The sequence below is a fragment of the Xenopus laevis genome, chromosome 5L (genome assembly GCF_017654675.1).
Source record: "Xenopus laevis strain J_2021 chromosome 5L, Xenopus_laevis_v10.1, whole genome shotgun sequence".
NCBI lineage: Eukaryota > Metazoa > Chordata > Amphibia > Anura > Pipidae > Xenopus > Xenopus laevis.
In genome coordinates, this window is record NC_054379.1 from 106,877,007 (window position 1) to 106,899,313 (window position 22,307).

At 40.3% G+C, this 22,307-nt stretch overlaps 1 long non-coding RNA gene across 3 annotated transcripts in view; it reads right to left on the reverse strand.

The window, feature by feature from the left end:
* capn10.L overlaps positions 1 to 22,307 on the reverse strand; it is a 28,717-nt gene that overhangs the window by 1,629 nt on the left and 4,781 nt on the right. The window contains exons 4-14 of one of the 3 annotated variants that reach the window (XR_005961344.1): positions 19,410 to 19,606; positions 17,876 to 18,066; positions 16,818 to 16,959; positions 16,572 to 16,738; positions 15,725 to 15,984; positions 15,033 to 15,235; positions 14,228 to 14,477; positions 13,701 to 13,888; positions 13,524 to 13,569; positions 12,644 to 12,803; positions 11,402 to 11,708 (exon numbers count right to left, since the gene is read on the reverse strand). This is a non-coding gene — a long non-coding RNA (calpain 10 L homeolog). Of the gene's footprint in view, positions 1 to 435; positions 556 to 11,401; positions 11,709 to 12,643; positions 12,804 to 13,523; positions 13,570 to 13,700; positions 13,889 to 14,227; positions 14,478 to 15,032; positions 15,236 to 15,724; positions 15,985 to 16,571; positions 16,739 to 16,817; positions 16,960 to 17,875; positions 18,067 to 19,409; positions 19,607 to 22,307 lie in introns of those variants that run through there. The other 2 variants (XR_005961346.1, XR_005961345.1) reach the window with 2 other exon arrangements.

Genomic DNA, 22,307 nt, shown 5'->3' on the forward strand with positions numbered 1-22,307 from the left:
AGCCAGGCTCTTAGATGCGCCCGAATTTGAATCATGCTTAAAAAAAGGCTCAGATTTGGACAAATCCCAAACTGACTCTGGGATTCAGTGAAGGTGAGCACTATACACAAGTGCACTTATTTATAATCCTAACTCAATATATAGATGACAGAAGTAACTGTTTTACCAGAGAAATAGTGGTAGCAGTGAAGGAAGCACCCAAGTGCTGTCTATAGTCCAGCACTTTTTGAAGGTTTTGCATTTAACCAAATAACATTAGAAACAGATACTGTATTTGCTCAAAAATGATTTAGTATGTATGGTATACTGATTTTTACCCCAAAATCACCAGACAACCAATGTACATCACTGAAAGTTTTGACAAGTCCTACATGAATAAGAAGTGCACAACCAAAGAACAGGTGTTGCAAAGGAGTACGCTAAGAGCTACAATACCTGAAGTTCGCTGGGCTCCCCATCTGCCCCAACTGTTCCTGAACTGCCGGAACGAGCCATTATATCTGCCTTTTAGTTGCTTTCTGTTCTGCTCTTGCTTGTTCAATTTGATAATATCATCTGAAAAACAAAAATCTGAGTAAGCAAAAGCGTAACATTCTAATAAATCCTAGTGCTAATGTGACCTAAACAGTAAATAAATAAATAAAAATAGGTTTGTCTGTAGGAAGAGATATAATTGCAAAGAACGTAAAAAAAAAAAAATCAAGGGGTGTAAAATTTAAGACTTTCTGTCATCTTTGAAATCTGACAAATTCCTGAAGTAATATTTAGCAAAGTTTCCAGATTCACTAACATAAACGATAGGAAATTTAAATGAATAGATGTAGCTGGTGTTTGATTAAAGCTTATTAAAGTTCATGTTTTATAGGTTTAGTAAAACTAAAACACAGTTACATCAAAGGCTGGGCACAGAGGGGCATATCTTTTCTAAAATTTTCTGCCTGTCACCCTAATTCCACCTGGAGAGTACATGGCATCACACAGATACCGTTTAAATATTTTGTTGATCCTTTGATCTTTAACAGTTATATACCGTATATACTCACGTATAAGCCGAGTTTTTCAGCACCCAAAATGTGCTGAAAAACTCTACCTCGGCTTATACGCGGGTCAGACACCTAAACCTATTCATCCTGACAGACAGGCACGCTAATGGGCTGCTATTGGGGGTCCTTGTTCAGTGCTGAAACTACAGTGGTATATATATAAAGTTGCCGGGAGCGGGAATCAGTTCAACGCCGCCCCCGCTCATAAACGAGATCTCCTGTACCTCTGAGCCTGCTCTCCGATTCCAGGGCATCCATTCTGAGCTACCAGTAGTGCCTGTGTCCCGGCCGAACAGGCAGTGAAGACGGAAGCGCTAAGCGAAAATGAGTCACGCGTTCAGGAAATAGTTTGTGAAGTGAGTCATTGCTACTATTTCAATTCAATTTCTTCCATTGCCGTAAGTGTTCGATACTTCCCATCCTCTGCGCCATTAAAAGCCGAAGTCTTCGGCTGCTTTCCCTTGTTAGATGAGATAGTGATGCTCCGACACCTTTGCAGAGTGCCCACGGCTCTCTCAGAAAATCTGCTGTTGCAGGGGTGATTTGAATGCAGGTTTGTGGTGATTAATATACGAAAGTGGTGCATCACTTGCAACTGTACATGACGCATTGTGCTTTGGGTAGACCGCCTGTGAGCTCTATGTATAGGGCTGCTAGCAGAGAGTAGGGCTACATATAAGTACTGTAATAATGGTAATATGTGTTCAGGGCTGCTGGGGTAGTGCTGTGTGAACCCAACAGGGCAAAGCAGGTGTCTGTAGGAGGCGGCAATGGAAGCCGCATGGTGATCCATGCTTCTGGGAAAGTGCATTGTCAACAAGCAACAGGTGTCTGCTATTGGAAGGCAATGTATTGTAAATACAATAGTATGTAAACTCGAGTGGGGTACAGCTGAGATTCTAGCTATTTCTATAACAGAGCATTCTGTCCCAGTAGCTGCACAGGTCCTATCTGATCCCCATTGTAAGCAGCAGTCCTGTCCTGCTGTATGGCAGCTGAGATTCTAGCTATCTGTTATTTAGAGAAATTTTGGGAAACTTACCAGTTGCTGCTGCATTTCTCACCCTAGGCTTATACTTGAGTCAATAAGTTTTCCCAGTTTTTGTAGGTAAAATTAGGTACCTCGGCTTATACTCGGGTCGGCTTATACACGAGTATATATGGTATAGTGATCTTTGGGTGACTAAATCATGGGTCAACTGAATGTTCATGCAATTGGCAAATAATCGAAACAAAGTGTTCATGTTTGTGTGCCCAATGAAAAGTAGGTCTAATTATATTTACCAATAATAAAGTCCATGGGAAGCCACCAAATCCCACAGAGACGGCAGAATGAATTAATAGAACATGATGCCTTGGGACAAACAGATTTTATTTGCCAAAAGTACTGGGGGAATGTGAATTCTGTAAGAGGTTGTGGACAAAATAGGCTCAAAAACCGCAGATACTTTGCTGCAAGGTTTATTCAGCACAACATGTTTTGAGCATTGTGGTTCTTTATCAAGTGTTCAAAAGTGCACATCATACAGACAACTTTAAATAACTGGGCAGTATCGCTATAAAGGGAGGTAAAGTAAATATCCAAATATTACTTATTCGTGCAATTAGTGCTTAATCAACAGTACACAAAAGATTGATTACATGAAATGTGAATACTTGAAGCAATCTGGACTCTTTCTTGTAGGCTTTTGTTGCAGTACAAGGGGTTAAGTGTATCTATTGGATTTTCATGGAAACTTTGTTTGGACTTATCACCCACAAGGGACACTTTATACTAGTGTATGTAGTACTGATTGATGTACCGTATATATGATTGGATTAAAATGGAGGTTAGGCGAACAAATCCCCATTGCAGTAACCTCTGATCTCCAAGTTTCTAATTAACTTATCTTCCTATCACGGTGGAGGGGAGGAGTCAAATGTATTTTAAGTTGTCTGTATGATGTGCACCTTTGAACACTTGATAAAGAGCCACAATGCTCAAAACATGTTGTGCTGAATAAACCTTGCAGCAAAGTATCTGCGGTTTTGAGCCTGTTTTGTCCACAACCTCTTACAGAATTTGCATTGGCAGTAGCTTCTAAGTGGGACAGAAGCAGTGGCGCAGGCAAGAAATTGTGTAACTGGTACCAATCTTTATTATTTCTACTGGGGGAATGTGGACTTGACGTGTCTTGAAGTTACATGTTTCACCCATCCTGCTTCCCCTGTCACCCCCAAGGGAGACATTTGTCTTTTGGTTTGCTACCCATTTCATATACAAATATGAAAGAAAATGGTGTTGGGTAGATAATGGAATCATAAAATAATGCTTGTGGCAAAAGGGCACACCTGTAGTAAATTTGCCATTTATCTGCAAGGGTATTAAATCATATACACTTGTTTAAATATGGCCAACTGGAAGACAAACTGGCCCTATATGCAGATGACCTGCTGCTCTTCCTAGAGAATCCCTATGGGGCTTTACAGGCGGCCTTTCAAGATATTGAGAGATATGGGACTTTCTCAGGTTTGATAATAAACAAAACCAAGTCAGTCATACTCCCAATAGACCCGGTTTTGGCTCCATCTCCCTCAACCCTTGACCTCCAGTGGGTCTCCAGCTTCAAATACCTAGGCATAACTATCTCCCCAGTTACCTCACTCTACTCCAAGAACAACCTTGACCCTGTTATCAAACACTTTAAAGAGGCATCCTTGGTTTGGTCCAGGCTGCCTATTACTCTCTGGGGCAGAGTAAACCTTTTTAAAATGATATACTTGCCTAAAATGCTATATAAACTTCACAATTCCCCAGTGTGGATTCCAGAGGATACCTTTCGCAAAATAAACTCACTGCTGGTATCCTTTCTATGGGCTAATAAGTCTCCTCGCATTGCATGGCGCTCTCTCACGGCCCCAGTCATCAAGGGTGGCCTGGGTCTGCCGCATCTTCGCCACTACTATATGGCTAGCCAAATGCACCACCTCCACTGTTGGATACATAGCGATGTAGAAGATAGGGCTCTACTCCTACTTGCTAATAGAATTGGTTCACTGGAAGCCATTCAACACCTGCCATATAGACAACTGACAGATTATGAGGACTATCCAACCACTGTCTCTACCCCATTCAAGGCCTGGAGGATGGCCTGTGCAAATGGAGGGCATAAACCCCCACTAATATCACCATACCTGCCTCTATGGCGTAACTCCAACCTGCCCCATTTACAAAGCATACCAGATTTTCATTATTGGCCGATGTTGGGCCTTAAAGTCCTTGGTGATGTATTGGTGGACCAAACTTTCCCTACCTTTCAGCAACTTAAAGAAAAGTTGAAGGCCCCCCACCTCCAATTATACAGATATTTCCAACTTAGGCATGCCTTTAGGGCACAATTCAACACTTCACCTATTACCTATGCCAATCCCACAGTGGAGGTGATCCTGCATAACCCTGAACGTAAGAAATTAACCTCAAGGTTATACCATGCATTGATGGATAAGATGCCCTCCCCTTTCGATAGAGCTAAAAGTCGCTGGCAACAATCCATTCCCAATCTTAGTGATGAACAATGGGATGAAGCCACTGACTCCCTTTATGACGGGTTGATCTCTCTTAGAGATAGACTCATACAATACAAGTTCACCCACCAAATATATATCACACCTGCCAGAATGATGAAGATGGGCAGACAGGGGAACAACCTCTGTCCTAGATGTCAAGAACCCATGGCGTCCTTCTTACACCTTGCATGGCAATGCCCGCCCATACAGAAATTCTGGAAGCGGGTCACTCAGTACTTAGCTGAGAATCTTGAACTACCACGTATATGCTCCCCAGAAGTATGCCTATTAGGTCTGGTGGATGAACTATTGCCATTAAACAGGTCAAGGACACTCATGAGAACGTTGTTATACTATGCTAAAAAGTTGGTGGTGATGGGCTGGATGGGAAATAATACCCCTACTATTACTGCCTGGACCAATTTGATCAATAAAAATTTACCATCTCTCAAGCTCACATACATAGCCCGTGGCTGCCCGTCAAAATTTGAAAGGGTCTGGAACCCCTGGCTTGATGTCAACCTAGTAGATATGCCCTGCTAACTCTGTTGCTAGTTAGGAGACCTCTTTCCTTACATTGCAGGGGCAATGTCATAGTAAATCACTACATATACACTGTGTCTACTGTGCTTTTGTGAATGTGCAGGGTTTAAAACCTTGAGTAATATGTAACCTGGAACTGAACCGTAAGTTGTGTATTATCTTTTTTCTTGTCTTCCCCCTTCTTCTTTTGTACCCCTCCCCTGAAAACTTAATAAATAAAATCTTTAAAAAAAAAAATCATATACACTTGTACTTCTTAGACTTTCACATTATGCATGTTAATGTGCTTTTTGGGTTTTACCTTTTTTTTTTGCATCTTTATTTCTTTCAATTCTTCAAGGGAGTGTATTTGGCAAGTGTAAAAAAAAAAAAAAATATGTACACGATTATTTAGGTAAATCTATGGAAAAAATCACTACCCCATAAAGCCTTATTCCCTATTTCCTTTTCCTACTTTGTAAATGCTGCAGATTGGTTGTGTATTAGCCTAATCTAAAGGTTTGAGGAAGATGGCAGTGTGTGTGTGTGTGTGTGTGTGTGTGTGTGTGTGTGTGTGTGTGTGTGTGTGTGTGTGTGTGTGTGTGTGTGTGTGTGTGTGTGTGTGTGTGTGTGTGTGTGTGTGTGTGTGTGTGTGTGTGTGTGTGTGTGTGTGTGTGTGTGTGTGTGTGTGTGTGTGTGTGTGTGTGTGTGTGTGTGTGTGTGTGTGTGTGTGTGTGTGTGTGTGTGTGTGTAATGATAATGTGCCACGTCCAATAATTTGATTGAGTTGTCCAAAGCTTGCAGCTGCTTTCAATAACACAAGCACTAGGGTCTCTCTGCACCAAGATAGATAACGGCCTGTCTTCATTATACCTTGCATTTTGAACCTTGCTAAAATGCCATATTCTCGCAAACTATCTAGCCAGAATCTTGTGTTATATACAATTACAAGAGTCTGGAAGGTGGCATGGCCTAATAGTATTAAACAAGTCATAAAGGAATTTAGTAGGGATAAATGTTGAGGTTCTCTTGTCCACCGTCTTACTTATAGTGTTTTGTAAAGGGTTTAAAGGAGAACTAAAGTCTAACTAAAGAATTAGGCTAGAAATGTTGTACATTATATTTTGTGCTTCTGTAACAGCTCAAGGCAACCCCATCCCTTTAGCAGTAAAGGTGGCCATAGATGCACAGATAATATCGTACAAAACAAATTTCCGTACGATATTCGGTGTGTGTATGGTGGGAAAAGAGCCGACTGATATCAGCAGAAGACTTGAAGACTTGAATATCAGCTCGTCGATCGGGCTAGACGGAAAATTTTTATCGGGTGCCTTTGTAGGCACCCAGACATCGCCCACTGTTAGTGCTGAATCGTCAGATACAGGTTGAAATCTATTGTTTCTTCCTGTATATCTACCTGTATATCGGACAATTCAGCTCTACACGTGTGTATTGAAATGAACGATCTTTCTTGGAAAGATTTTTTCCAAGAAAGATCGTAATTGTTATGTCTATGGCCACCTTTTAGATCTGTCTCGAAATGCCCCAGTAGCTCCCCATCTTCTTTTCTGCTGATTCACTGCACATGCTCTATGCTGCTGTCACTTACTGAGCTTAGGGACCCACTCACAATATACAGCACACATAGAATAGAAATGTCACAATATAAGGCCGATTGGTGATTTATACAGATAATTACTACATGGCAGCACAGAAGCCAGTGCAATTAGCATCAGAATTTAATAATCATTCCTGTAGCATCAGCTTATATTACAGACAAACCTAATTTTCTTGATAATTTGCGACAACCCCTAAGCTTAGCTTCTCAACAGCTGCTCAGAGCCCACTGAGCATGCGAGTGTCCCAGACACTTTCCAAGATGGTGACTCCCTGTGACAGGTTTTAAGTCCTGGATCATTGCTGCTACTGAGATGCTGAATCTTAAGGCTGGTGCAATAAGTTCAGTATATAAAATATGTCATTTTTAGCCACATTCATTTTTAGGGTTTAGTTCTCCTTAAAGGACATGTAGGGTGGGGTAACCTGATGGCTAGCCTGTATAGATTCTATTAAAGGGTCACTGCTGTCATATATTGTAAAGACATTTTTCAGAGTGTGATTACTTCAGCTTTGAAGTTTAAGAGTCAAGTGCTCATAGTCTATATAGAAACAACTCCTTTTGTTAAGAGCATTTCCCCCCACATAAAATGCAAGGTGGGCGAATACTCCACATCCCCTGCCATCATATTTACAGTTACCACACGAAAATCTGACACAAGTCAGGCTATTCCAAGTGACAGCAAACAGAGGCGATTTAGCATACATTCAGCATGGAAAAACTGCTGCAGGTGAACGTCACTAAAATCACGGAAAGTGATACGTCGGCTTCAAAACACACGTCAGGTATATATAGAGTGTGCTGAAAACTTGCTCCCAGTACTAAATAAATGGCATGCAGATAGGGAATATATGAATTAAAAAAAGAGCAGTATACGGATTTAGGCAAAATCAACAGTTACACAGAGATGTAAGCGGGCTAACGGAATATTGTGCAAAGCTGCATGTTTGTCAGGTATAAAATGCACAAGTATTCCCAAGCTCACGATTATGTACATGTTTGTTCATTTATATCAATCCACAACAAGGTAACCAGCATACAGTTTTATAGCTTGGAACAGCGCTAGCCCTCAGGTGCTACATTACCCAGTTCAGCTCAACAAAAGCCCCCCAGTTCCTCTCATCGAGTGACATGTCTACTTTATCCATGGTATCAGGGACGCTGGTTTTCAACGGCGCCATCTCAACATCTTTCTAAAACCATTATATGTCTTGAATTTGGTGACGCTCATTGAAGAGCCCTGTCGCTCTAGTACCAAACTCTCCTTTATCTCACGAGCATTCAGCGAACAGGCCAAACCACTGCGTTTTGCCTCAGCCAAATGAGAAAACGTCACGCGTCACTCAGTGGAAGGACGTAGCGGCCATCTTTGAGGAGGCACATATATACAACATGACGTAATATGGAATGGTTTCTCTAAACAGACTACGTCTAATTGTATGCGTTATACGATCATTTCTTTTGTAACAGGAACTACGGTATATGTGTCAGTAAGACATTTGTTACTCCCCTTGAAAACATGCGTCATACATTTCCATAGTTATTCACTTCATGTAAAAATTAGACGTTTCTTCTACAGAATCCAGCTACAATGCAATTTGCAATTTCCCTGATATGACAGGTCACAGTCTGGATGAGCTGCATACCTCTATATAAAGTGAAATATCTGGGGCAATTAAGACCACGTCCTTAATCCCAAAACCAGGCAAATTATAAAACCAAAATAACCCATAATCTCAATAAAATTCATCCAGTTTTTGCTAAACTACAACCATCACTGGCTTCCTGATTTAGATATGGTATACCTAAATTGCATACCTCCAAACATTTGAAAAACGTAAAGAGGGACACAACTAGAGTTGCCACCTGGCCAGTATTTTACCGGTCTGGCCGGTAAATATGATAGCTGATCCCAATGTTATTATTAGGGAAAAAAAGATGAATATATAGGAAAGACAGTATTTTTTCCCAGAAAAGGTGGCAACCCTAGACATAACAAAGAACCTCTCCAGGTCTGGACTGAGAGTCAAAATAGGCCCTGGCATTTCAGGTACTGAGAGGCCCAAACAGCCCCCATTAGCCCGCTAACTTTCTATGGCACCTTATAGCAGCCCCTCTGGCATTTGCAAAAACCCACAGATTGCCAGTCCGGGCCGGAACCTCTCTGAGTATAGAGGTGGTGAAATATTTACCATGCCAACTTTGTAACCATGTCCCCACAATGCCATGATCATTTAATAAAAAACAAATACATCCCTTCAGATTGCTTATTAATATGCTAGGGTCCATACCTCCAAACATTTGGAAAATGTAAAGAGGGGAAAAAAATATCTGATGTGTAGCGGGAACCTATTTTTGACCACACCCATTTTATGGTCACACCCCTAAATACCATGCCCATTTTTGAAGAATTTGGCAGGTTATGGAAAGCTTGGGCACATTTCTCTGGATTGCAAGGTCATGTTTTATGTGTTATTACAGTTTTTCTAAAGAACATGAAATTGTCCTTTAAGCTTAAAGTCTCAATAGAACTGCTTATCTTATTAGTTACAATTGTGCAGGGTCTGAGTATTCTAGGTTCTTTGCCAAAAACCTCCTGATCTAATTACTCTTTTCTGTTGTAAATGCAGGACATTTGAATAAGAAGCCTGAGGCTGAGCTGTCCAAATCAAATTATCAGACTGTCCCATGAAAATCAGGATAGTCGGGAGGTATGGGCCTGCTCTGCAGTGATGTCAAAGAGAGCGTTATAATAATGCCTGCTTGAGGTTGCTTCTGTCAAAGTGGTCAACACCAGGTATTAGAGCCAAGGGTGGTACTTACTTTTTGCACAGCATATCCGTTAATTTCTTGTTGAATAAATGATTACAGAGTAAAATTTCTATTTTTTTTTGTGTTCAATTACATCTTACTTTTTATGTGTCTGTAAATGCCATAATTATGTTTCATTGCTCGTTTCGCTCATAATCCTCGATGATATATATGATAGCAAAGAGCAGAAATGTCATAGTGTGTGTGTGTGTATGGTAATAACTGCTACTTTTATTTCCTCCACGGATCTTCGAGGAGCGTAGAGCATAAAACAGTGGCTATTGTAGCCAACGGTGCATAACATACAGTACACGGCAATTTATAGCATGCTTTACCGCGTAATGTAAAACATATGAAGTCTTCTACTTATTTACAATATAAGGTCAAATACATGCAGAAAGATAGGGCTTGAAATCATGTCCATTGACATATATTACCCATAAATAGTTTTACAGCTGCATTGCTCTGAGCTTATACTGCTCAAAAGAACAATTTGAACACTCTGTTTATTAGTAGGGGCCATAAAGTATGCTGAGCTGGCCACCACATTGGTCACAGGGGGAGCAGTAGGTATTATCTTAATGATTATCTAAATAATTTAATAACAATAATAACCCCCAAAGACACATGGAAAAGGGATTATAGCAAATGATCTTAAAATTCAAACAGACAGTAACGCTTTCCATGGTAGCAGAAATTAATCAGCACATATTACTATTATTAATCTAAACTGCCTCAGAGGCATCTTACCTACACCTTATCTGGTCATGCCCCCGAATCCAAGCCTTCTGGTCTCAGGTTCTCAATTATATTCAGGAAAAAACTGCACTACCTGAACTCATCACCTCTAAGGTATGCATTGATGAGGTCACCAGGCCCGGACTGGCAATCTGTGGGTTCTGGCAAATGCCAGAGGGGCTGCTGTACGGCTCCATAGAAAGTTACCATATTGTGGGCTGATTGGGCTGGTAGGAGGCTGTTTGGGCCTCTGTGTACTTGGAATGACAGGTCCTATTTTGACTCCAAGTCCAGGCCTGGAGGTCACCCCTAGAGCGGCCATGAGGATTCTCTTCCGCACACTACTATACTATGCCAGGAAATTTATCCTTCTGAATTGGATGTCTCCCCAACCCCCCACATTTAATGGCTGGTTGAACTTGATAAAAACAATGCTCCCCTTAATACAACTCACCTATACTGCAAGAGGGTGTTTCATTGCTCGTTTCGCTCATAATCCTGGATGATATATATGATAGCAAAGAAAATGTCATAGTGTGTGTATGTATGGTAATAACTGCTACTTTTATTTCCTCCACGTATCTTTGAGGAGCGTAGAGCATAAAACAGTGGCTATTGTAGCCAACGGTGCATAACATACGGCAATTTATAGCATGCTTTACCGCGTAATGTAAAACATATGAAGTCTTCTACTTCATTGTGGGCTGGTTGGGCTGGTAGGAGGCTGTTTGGGCCTCTGTGTACTTGGAATGACAGGTCCTATTTTGACTCCAAGTCCAGGCCTGGAGGTCACCCCTAGAGCGGCCATGAGGATTCTCTTCCGCACACTACTATACCAGGAAATTTATCCTTCTGAATTGGATGTCTCCCCAATCCCCCACATTTAATGGCTGGTTGAACTTGATAAAAACAATGCTCCCCTTAATACAACTCACCTATACTGCAAGAGGGTGCCCTCAGAAGTATGACTTAGTGTGGCGTGATTGGTTGGAGGCTACAGAGGAGCCTTAATGTCAAAAAGGTCAAGTGACCAGTGACGCAACTATGTATAACATCTACTCAAGTGATCTAGGTGTAGCAGATAAAGCATCCAAATTGAAACCAAGCATACCCAAATATACAGATTTTAAATATGCGGAGTGATTATGCTGTACTGTGATACTCATGATAAGATGGAACCCGGAATGTTATTATGTTTGTTTGTTGTCCTTTTGTTATAAAATGCAAAATAAAAACCTTTAAAAAAAATTAATCTAACCTATGTGATCCAAGTGGTATGAAATGTCACCATGCTGTTAAAAAAAAAACGAAATCACACAAAGCATTTAAGAAAAATAAATAATTTTTAATGGCGTTCTGAGCCATACACCAGCAAAGAGAATTTTCTTGATGTATTGTGTACTTTACTTCATTACAGATACAAAAGAGACCTAGAACAACAAAATATAGCATGCATGAGTGTAATGTTCATTTAATATTTTTCAAAATCAATTTTTGAAGCACATGAAGCTACTCCCACCCTACATAAAGAACATCTCTATTTTCAAAGACATAAGTTGTGTATAGCAAGGACTAAAGCTAGCCATAACTGGTAAGCTCATTTTTCCACAATGAGGTTGCTGACACAAAGGTCAAGTACAGATATGTCTGCAGGACTGCTTCTATGGTCTGACGTGGCCAATAAACTTTACATTCTGTAAGCAGGAGTCACCAACCAATGCTGGCTCAATATTGCCAACTAAGGAAGTGTGAAGAAACAACACAGAAAAGTGCACTACTGCCTAAGAAATGCACCAGTTGTCCAAGGGCAGTGTTCCCCAACCAGTTGCTCCCAATGGCCTCAAAGCAGTTGCTTATTTTTAAATTCCTGGTTTGGGGGCAAGTTGTGGTTACATAAAAACCAGGTGTACTGCTAAACAGAGCCTATTGTAGGCTGCTAGTACACCTAAGGGCTACCGATCACAGCCCATAGTTTGCACCCCAGGAAATTTTTGCATAATTTTGTTGCGCTCCAGCTTTTTTTTTTCTTTTACATCTGAATGTGGCTCAAGGATAAAAAATGTTGGGGACCCTGTCCTAGAAGAACCTACCTGCCATTGCAGAATAGTACTAGGAGGTCAAAAGATTAATTAGCAAAAGTAACATATACAATATAGAAAACCTGGCATTGATAGCGACTGATGGTGACTCTCCCACTATGTGTTATTTTTGGCTAGATATTTAATATAAAGTTCTGCCCCATTCAGAATGTGAGCTGAGCAATATATCAAAGGCATGTGAAGTGAAAAATGGGGCAAGCAATTTATATGAGTAGCAAATGCTCAGACAAACTTAACCAAATTCATTTGAGATCATTTGAAATCACCTGGTGCAGAAAGAAGTATTTTGTCCATCTTCAGAAACCACAAGCAATATGGTAGAATGAGAACCCTCTGTATACAGTTTAGCCACTCTTTTGAGAACCCTCTGAGTGTGCCCTCAAACTTCACCAAGCAGATGAACACTGACGTTCTTGAAAGATTATTCTGAAAATGTCATATAACCCAAATATTTTGTTTTTTATCGATGCTCTAACATGTTGCTATGTCTCCTATTAAGCTTCTTACCCCATTTCTATTTGTTGTCATGGATTGACACTTTATCTGTAGCCATAATAAAGAGAAAAGGCAGCTAGACAAATCTTTATTTCTTAGGCAGATTGCTGCTCTTAGTCTGCATTTTTTTTTGCAGGCTGAGTGAAGCAGATCCACTGCATTTGCTCATCTCAGTAAAACTCAGGTGACAAGTATAGCTTCTGCCTTTACTTGGCTACACAAGCAGAGCCGAGTGGGAATTGGCCAGAAAATACCTGCTTCTCATTTTCATGCGGATCCCCACTTGGCTCAGCTTCATGTAGGCTTTCCTTGTCAGTGCAGTTTTACTGAGGTGTTAAAGTGAGCAGATCCGCTTCGCTCAGCCTGCAAAAAAAACGCAAGTTATGAGCAGCTGAGCAATCGCTCTGTGTGCCCTCATCCTTAAAATCACAGCTTGCCCACTAGGCTTAATGGATGACCTCTGTGCTTTCTAGTCATCAGCACCTAACATTGTTTACCAATCAAATTGATAACTAAATTTGTCCTGAAGCCTGTAGTATGCATAAGACATAAAATTAGGTCATCGTTACTCGATAAGTCAGGACAAAATATAGCCAATACTGACTTGTCTAGAGAATATTTAATTGTAATGTTCTTCTAATGTCTTCTTACCTCCTGCAGAACCTTGCCAAGTGTTTCAAGACTCTGTATTGGTTTTCTGTCAAAGTAAATGAATACTTGTGTCAAAAACCATGCAAGCCTTTGTAAATAAGGTACAACTCTAACACACATACAGGAATTAAGAAACAAGAAAAGGTGGCACAGCAAAAGACTAAATTAACTACTTACCTCTCAATTTTTGTGGCAATAGTTACAGTAAAGTTAGACTCCTGGTCAGGTAGGTAGGTTGAAGGCACAAGGGTATACTGTCCAGGTGGGAGAACACAAAGTTTGGACACTTCTTGGCAGTGGCTGTGAGGAATGCACTTAACGCATGGTTCCAATGAATTAGAAATAACACTTTCATTGCTAGTTACCTTAAGGGGTAAAAGGGTGAAAAATGTTGAGAGGAAAAAAGTGCAGTTGGTAATCGTAATACTTTTGTCATGTAAGTCAATTTACCTATTTCAAAAAAACAATCAAAAACAGAAGCCAGTATTATCGCAATGTAAAACCGACTCATTCTTACAAGGCTAATGTTGCTTTCCTAGCTTCTAAGTGGGTACAGGGGCAGCAGAAGACTATGGGCCCCAGAGATATTCTCCAGTGTTAAAGACAACTCTGGAACAAGTATTTAGATATTACTGCATCACATTGCTCAAACCACTATGTTCTATTTTCAGTGAACAAACTGTCTACTGTAAAACAAAACTTACGGAGTATACATGGAACCCAATAGCATGACATTTCTCCCCACTGTGCTGCTGCCGAAGTGTCAGCCTTATTTGAGGAGCACCGTCAGGCACAGAAAAGGGAAAACAGGGATTTATGGTGTAAGAATCAAAGTTTCTACTTCCTCCTGCATTGCTTCCCTTCTTCCACTGTCCACGTAGCTCTTGAGTCTCCCACATTCCACATGTCAAATCAGCACTGGCAGATGACATATCCCAAGATGGTGCACATTCACTGTGTCAGACAAAAAGAACAGTATGAGAACAGCACTTTTATCTTTCCTACAATCCTCCCTTAATGTGGTATTTCTGTGGCAATAAGTAACAATTAAGCAGAACAGCCTGCTTCCCATAACTGCAGCTGTCAAGAAAGCCCTGTTATGTAATAGTTATAGCATCTGTTAAGAATGTTTTGTGCTTGGGGTTCTAAAGTGATTCAGTTGTCACAGGGGACAAACAGACAGATCAGTCCTATTTGGTCACTAGTAAAGCAAGGCACTTTTTTATTATTACAGAGGAACAGGACAGAATAAAGTTTTTATTAAAAACATGCACTGTGGTGAATAGCATTACTGGTTTTGAAAGCATTCATAATAATGGGGGTTACAGATATAAGATCCTTTACCTGCATCACAACCTCAGGTATCTACCTATTTACAGTTATAGCATCAGTCTGTTATTTTCCATAAATAAAAGCTGCACGGGAGCATATGTAATGCAGAACAGAGCTCTGTGTTTTGTTGTAAGGAGGATGGGATGTTATGTTGTGATTTGTGATGCATGATATAACCTCAGTGTGATGTTGCCAGTGGAAAGGATGTGCAGCAAGAAGTTCCCCTCTGCCTCCCTGAGGAAGATGCTGGGGATCAGTAGGTGATACCCAGGGGAAAGGTTGCAGCATAGATGCAGCTGTCGATCATAGCAGTGAGATGAAGTACCAGCCAAAGGCAGAGATGAAAGGGTCTTTTGTAGCTTAAATCGACGTTTCTCCACCTGACAGGGGAAAAATAAACTCACATCATTTTAAGCTAGTGAGTTTGTAAAAAAAGATGTTTGTGTGACACATACATGCTGCCTACATGTTTAGGAAAAGACAAAGCAATGCTGGCTATTTTATGCAAAATACTGACCTGGGTTTTGTTGTGACTTCTGAAGCCCCTTCCACCAAGTATAAGTGGCTAAAGCACAAAATATTTAGATTGTATTTATTGTGATGCAGAATATTTGGATGGCATATTCTACATAACGTTACTGCATTCAGAAGAGCAAAAAAATTATGAAAATTGGATTAGCAGATGTTGGAATGCTTGGGAATATCCAAGTTAACATGAGTGTAGATACTGAAATCATTTAGAGTAAGCAGCTGCTTGAATGAATGACAGAAACTGGGCTTAGCATAAGTGGATGATGGAATTGTTGAGAAAATTCAAATTAACAAAACTGATAATGTCCCTGCTCTAATGTACTTGGCAGTGACGTTACCTTCCACACATGAAATCCAACAGCGTTAAAGGCTGTCCTGTTTAGCCTCAAATTTCTCCGATATACACCATGCACAGGTTCTGGAATTTCGACTCCACCATGAGGTATTTGCATCAGTGACAGAAACACTTCACTTGGTTCTTTCACTCGCAACCAGAATTTGGGATTTTCAGAAAAAGTAATGTTGTTACGAGATCCACCAGCACTATGACCTTTAACCCAGGATCCGTATATCTGCTGCTTGTAGAGTAATAATGAATCTAGTAATAAAACCTGTACATTAATCCTTTTTCATCATTTACAACAAGTAATTTTTGTTCTTGGCATGCACTACACAAAGCCACTGCTGATAAGATGTCCTTCTTAAAAGGTCTACATACTGTACCTGCCCCCTTAAAAAAAGTAATCATAGCTGTATTCAATTTAATTTCTTATACTATGCCTTAATATTACATTTCGCCTGGAGAGCATGGTCACTTCTGATAATTTATAGTCATTTTATTTCAGATATTAGACAAAGGAGTATGTACCTGGCTATCTAGTCAGTCACAGAAATCATTTTTAATGTATCATCATTATTTAATAGGCCTTTTTTAGGTTACATGTTTAGAATTTACTGTCATTGGGCTAGAATTTATATGCCTATCACTCTCTTTTTATGTATGTTATTTGTATTAGTCTTTGTTTTGCTACTGATATATTCAGCAGGTGTGTATCTACATTAGCCTAACAGTATGGCATTCTATGGCAAGTATACTGTATTTCCCTGCATCACATAACAAATGAATAAGTAACATTTTTGGGGTTACACACCTCTTTACTGAGAGAGCTTGTGTTTTGTACCAACCTGTCCAAATGCTTTGTAAGTGCCCTTCGTGGCTGCAAGGAAAAGCTATTGTGACTTCATCAAACTCTTGCAAAAATTCTTGCTTTTCTACCCAGAATTCTCCTTCCTGTACTCCAGAAAGCAACTGAGTGCTGTCTTTGGGGTCCAGATCATTCCAACCATCATCTCTGGACAGAGGAAAAAATTAGAAGTCGTTAATCATTAATGTGAACTACTCTACTCTCTATTGGCTATAAAACCACTCACCCTTTGCACCAAGAGCCAGCCCAGCTGCTTCTTCCCCAGGGGTTGTGCAAGCGGAGCAGCAACAAGTCTTTGCAACCCTTAGTGACTACATGTTGAATATCAGTGATTGTGTAGGCATGTGGTTCTCCTAACTCCACCACTCCTTGTAGAAAAAAAAAAAAAAGGAGGTTAGATGGTGATTACATGGAACCTATTAGAATACGTTTTTATTTCATGACTTTATTCTTTTAACATATAAAATAATCTGACCAGATTAAATTTCTCCTATTCTGCACAATAAAAATTTTAATTTCAAATGAATCCACATTAGCTGAATTTATTTGCAAAGAGCTGTTTTGATAAGTCTGTTTAATTAGGATTCATGCTCTGCATCTAGTACCAAATGCAAGTACTAATGACAGATTCATGTCTTTTGGTAGCTTGGAAATCATACTGTAATTTTAGCATCCCCTGCTGTAGATTGCTTCATGAAGAGACCCAGTTATTTCTTAAGCGGTAAAGTTACGACAGCAACTGAACTGCACTGAACAGATTCCCTGTTTCATGGATCCACGCATCACCTATCTTTTGAAAGAATCCAGATATATATAAAGTACTTTTAATGACGTATATGGTCATATTTCTACTGAAACTGACTCGTTGGTAAAGTTTATTCTGCCTTAACACTCAAGTGATTTTTTGTTCACAATCAACAGATCCTGCAATGAAAGCCTCACTTTTAGACCTCAATGATTTCCGAACTGCCACTTATGACACTGCATACACACTACGGTCTTTTTGTTCTTCTATCTTCTTTGGTCATTTAGTGGGCACTCATCCCTTGAATACCTATTATAATATGACCACAACCAACAACTATAATCCAGCTCCCTCATTCTTTGACCTCTGCCATTAAAAGCGACCATTTTCATATTTGTCTAATCACAGCATTACTGCAAATGGTTTTGGTGATACACAGCTTGGCAGTCAAGATGTATAAGGAACATAAGTGCACACATCTCCTAAAATCTAAGTTAAATTAAAGGATGTCTATGTATTACAGTACATGTGTTACTTACGTTCTCTGTTATGAAGCACCGAGCAACACATTGCACATCTATCTTTTAATGAAACTAATTTGCTGAACAGTTTTTCTCTGCCGCTTTCATCCTCAGACCCCAGAAACCATCTCTCCACAAGACCTCCTGTGAGATCCACCAGAGCATCAGCTACCTGTCCAGCCCATAAAGCTTCATAACAGCCATGTAGCCTGTGCAGATGACAAAACAAACAGACAATGAAAACTAGGTTACAATTCAATAAAATATTACTTAAACACAGGAAAATGCCATGCAATGTACAAGTTGTTAAAGGACCTGTAAACCCTCTCCACAAAAATCTTTGAAATCTTTAGATACCTGCCACTTTGGTTGTTAAAGGTTAACAGTAAGGCTGCTTAGAGGAGGAGGAGGAGAAGGATTTCTTAATAACTTAGAAATTCTTCTCCTGTAACCCACTCTGCCCCCTCCCTCAGGAACTTACTTTGGCTGTTGGCTAATGAGCATGCTCAGTTCTTCTTGGCTCAGATAACTAAACCCTCCAGTCTAACAGCCAATGAAAAGACAGCATTGCTGATTCCCATAGGAACTCTGCTCTAGCTGTCTGATCCTATTTTGTTCTCCTAACCACCTCCCCCTGAGCTCAGCTTAACCATTACAGTGCTCAACCCCAGCAGAACTTTTTATCAAAGTACAGTATGTTGAGCCTGTGTAAACCTGTATTCTGTATTGCATGAATTTTACAGCATACATGTCCTGTTTGCAGATGTCAACATGGTAGGAAAATGTAGGTTTTGCATGTCCTTTAAAGCAAAACATTACACAGCTCAAAAACTATAAAACGTTTATATCAGTTTCCCCAAATTCTAGGACTTTTCGAGAGAAACTTATGTTAGCTTCAATTAAATGCTGTTGGGCAACTTGTATCAGCTACACAAAAAAGTTACAAAAACCATAACTAGTATTGGGGAGTGATTTAGCAGTAGATTCCTATCTTAAAACTAACCCCATTTTTCCCCTCTAATATATAGTTACAGACAATAGCAAAAGAAATGCCTGCCTCCCATATAATGACCAGCATATCAGGTTGTGCACTGATTGATCAGAGCGCACTTGAAACAATGCATAATATAAAGCCCCATCTCCTTAACACATAGATCTGTCTGCAGAAAGAGGTGATCTAAAATATACATAAATCCATTCTCTTTTTGCAAGGCAAATTCTATCTCAGGAATCCATTCTTACCATGATTTAGATGGTGTTTTTTAACAATTTGCTGATTGAAAACATCTGATTATTTTATTTGTTGCTTCCGTGTTTTATGTAATATATGAATATTTACAAAACTTGAAATATTAAAATGTGCTTAACTAGTGAGTGTTAAGAAAAGGTGATATAAAATGCAAGTGTTTCCAAACAAGCAATGAGGCTCACACCATGCACCAATGTATATAATATATTTGAAATACTGCTTGCAAAGCTTTCAGTTAGATAAGTAGCACTGCCTCTGTCCAATATATTAAATAGCAGGAATCATGAAAAGAAAACAACATACTTCGCATAAGCTTTTTCCAGCAATGGCAGCCAAAATGCCCCTTGGTCTTGGCAGTGGGAAAAGCAGAGCTTGTTTCCTAAGCATGGAAGATTGTCATCAATGGTCACCTCAACCCAGCGGCCAAAGCGCCAAAATCTGCATGTGAATTGGCCCAAATAATTGGGATCAGTCCAAGTACATTGACCATCAGGGAAAACCTGAAACAGATAAAGTTTGTGCAGGGTAGTGAAAGTATGGTGAATGCAGTAAAGCACTGAACTGTTGCAGATAAAAAGACGATTACAAAGATAGAGGATAGTCTGGCCTACCAGAGACCCGGAGATACAAGGACCACTCTCACAAATATCAGATGGAGACAGTGCCAAGTGTTATACAATTATATAGACTTATGAGCTAATGGAAATATTTCCAGACTGGGGCCCACTGGGAGATCCTCAGGTACTCTGGCAGCCTAGTCCGTGCCTGGGAGGAAGATTAAGGCTACTAATGTAGAAAAAGAAAGAACTGAGATGGAGATAACACAGTAATTCAAAGAAGAATTATCACTTTTAATATAAATTTGTAGATGGTCATTTGATTAAAGTGGATCTATTATAGAATGATTTTATGTAAATAATTACTATATCAAGGTTTATACTATATTAAAAGTGTTTTTAGAAGCCCACTATATCAATTCTGCAGAGCTGACAAAGAATTCCGAGTAATCTGCACCATAGATTCTATACTTACAGTCTCTTTTAGGTGTTGAATTGTGCATATGTTTATTTATTTCATGAATTTTTATTACCAACACGTGTAACAGATACACCCATATGTTCAAAAATGCATCTCTCACTATTAGCAGCCTCTCTTCAGCAGAACAGCCAACTGCCAACAGTAATCCCCTTTTCAACCTTCACTGCAGCCTAACTGCCATTTACAGGATTATGTAAAAAAATTCTGCAGAAAACAGGCTGCCATGAGTCAAAGCCTTTTTTTTTTTTTAACAGGTGTTCTTTTTATTGAATTTTCAAAAAAAGGGGGGGGGATACAGAGGAAGGGAAGGGGGAACAGATAAAAGAAAGCAAGAAAATAAAATAATAATACAGCAGCAGTCTTAACTTTACAATCTGTCAAAGCACAGCAATATATGTACCACACAGTTACGGCAAAGTTAACATATGTGTCTCCATCCAGACACCCCATATCCTATCAAATTTGTCGGGTTGCCCTCTAGCCTCATAGGTCAACTTTATTAGAGGCAGCATCTTATTAACATAAGAAAACCAGATCGCTTTCTTGGGAGGAGCAGGGGCCATCCAATGCAGTACAAGTACCTTTTTAGCATAAAATAGCAATGTCCTCACCAGAACCCTGGTATTATTGGCTGGTATCATATCATCTAACAGACCCAGGAGGCAAATTTCCGGTGACTTTAGAGGGGGTAACTGCAGCGTATCAACAATATAGCCTACCACCTTATCCCAGTATCTAGCTATTATAGGGCACGTCCAGATCATATGCCAGAAAGAGCCATCATTATCTCCACACCTTTTACACAATGGAAGGGGTATTTTCCCCATTCGATGAAGTCTATTCGGGGTCAAGTAAATCCTCATTAAGAATTTGTACTGAATAAGTCTGTCCCTGGTGCTTATTTGGAATTGGTAAAGCCTATCCGTTACTTCCTCCCAGTGCTCTTCAGTCAAACTGGGGATATCAGTCTGCCACTGACTGAAAAGGGAGCGGAATGGGGGGGATTTGGAGGATTGCAGACAGGCATAGAGCCTGGAAACCAGTTTAACTGGGTCCTCCTTCCTCAGTTGGACCAGAAGGGGAGGATCCCCCAATACCAATTCCCCAGACCCGAATTGTGCCCTAAACATATGCCTCAGCTGCAAATAACGGTACATAGGAAGGTCTGGAATGCCCATCTGATCCCTCAACGGAACCATATCCATGAACCTCCCATCACTCACAATGTCCCCCAGGTATTTGACATTATGCTGGGCCCAAAACCACATGGCCTCTGATGGAAGGAAGTGCTGGAGGTGTGAATTCCTCCAGAGAGGCAGCCGTGGGGACAGGATAGGGGATGGCATTTTGAGTGTTCTCAGAGCAACTAACCACGCCGCACGGGGGGCTACCATGCAAGGGGGCAGTGTAGGCGAGTCCCTTGGCTTCCTGAGGATGCAATTACGAAGGGCTTCTAGGGATCCCACTAGACGGGCTTGTAGAGGTACATTAGGATTACTCAAGTCTTGCGTTGACCACCAGTTAATATAACTAAGTTGGCTAGCTATATAGTAGTCGTGAAAACTAGGGAGATTCAATCCTCCATTCATAGACGTGGCCATCAGCTTGAGTGACGAGATTCTAGGAGCTTTGTTACACCAAAGAAAAGGGGTAATCAGAGCCTGTATGGCCTTACAGGTTTGTTTGGGTATAACCGTTGGGGAGTTATGAAATAGATATAAGTACTTGGGTAGATAGACCATCTTCACAATATTGATTCTGCCCCAGAGTGTTAAAGGGAGATTACCCCAAGCCTGTAATACTGTGGCCAGTTGATGATTAATAGGAGAAATGTTCAAGGGCACAAATTGTTTTGGATCCAAATGGATGGTGATCCCCAAATATTTAAAAGAATCAACCCACTTAAGGCGGGAGTCAGCCGCTAGCTGGGGGTCTAAATCCGGGTCCAGTGGAAAGATCACAGACTTAGTCCAATTAATACGGAGGCCGGCATAGATGGTAAATCGGGCAAAGATGCTTAACACTTCCGTTAGAGAGGGACCAGGGTCCGCCAAATAAATTAATACATCGTCCGCATATAGTGAGATCCTTTCCTCTATTCGGCCATACTTAAGACCAGTGAGATTAGTGGAAATACGAAATTGAGTGGCCAGTGGCTCTATC